The following is a 550-nucleotide window of genomic DNA, read 5'->3' as shown; positions in this document are numbered from 1 at the left end:
CTTGACCCATAACCTGAATGAGGATTAAACCTTTCAAAATACATACTGCATCCAGTAGATTGTATTTTACATGGTAGATTATTTGTTATTTTAAATAAACTTAATAAAATTTTAACTATGGCTTACAAAAAGCTAAAACTATAGTTACGTGTGTGTGTGTTTAGAGGGAAAAGAGAAAACCCCATTTTTGGCTTTTCAAAATATATTTAGCATGCAGTGGATTGTATCTTACATAGTAAATGATTGTTTTTTTGTTTTTGAACATTACATAATAAAAAAAGTAATTTAGAGAAAAATATCACACCCTTAGATGTTGGGTAGAATACCGTATTTAAATTGAACAAAACAAACCAGCTTTGTCTGTTTTCAGTTTATTATCTTGCGTTTAGGCTATTAATCTTTTATGGATTCATAATTATGTTTGATTACATGTTTGCTTCTTACATGTTTACCTTGGAATAGTCAGTTTTCATCATGTCACGGTTGTGGCTACTGTATGTCTCTGCACATCGACTGGATCTGCTGTAAGGTTATTTATAGTATGAGTGAA

This window comes from Sinocyclocheilus grahami, unplaced genomic scaffold (genome assembly GCF_001515645.1).
Source record: "Sinocyclocheilus grahami isolate Dianchi unplaced genomic scaffold, SAMN03320097.WGS_v1.1 scaffold20401.1, whole genome shotgun sequence".
Taxonomy (NCBI): Eukaryota; Metazoa; Chordata; class Actinopteri; order Cypriniformes; family Cyprinidae; genus Sinocyclocheilus; species Sinocyclocheilus grahami.
The sequence above is the reverse complement of the archived record's forward strand: the minus strand, read 5'-3'. Positions refer to the sequence as shown.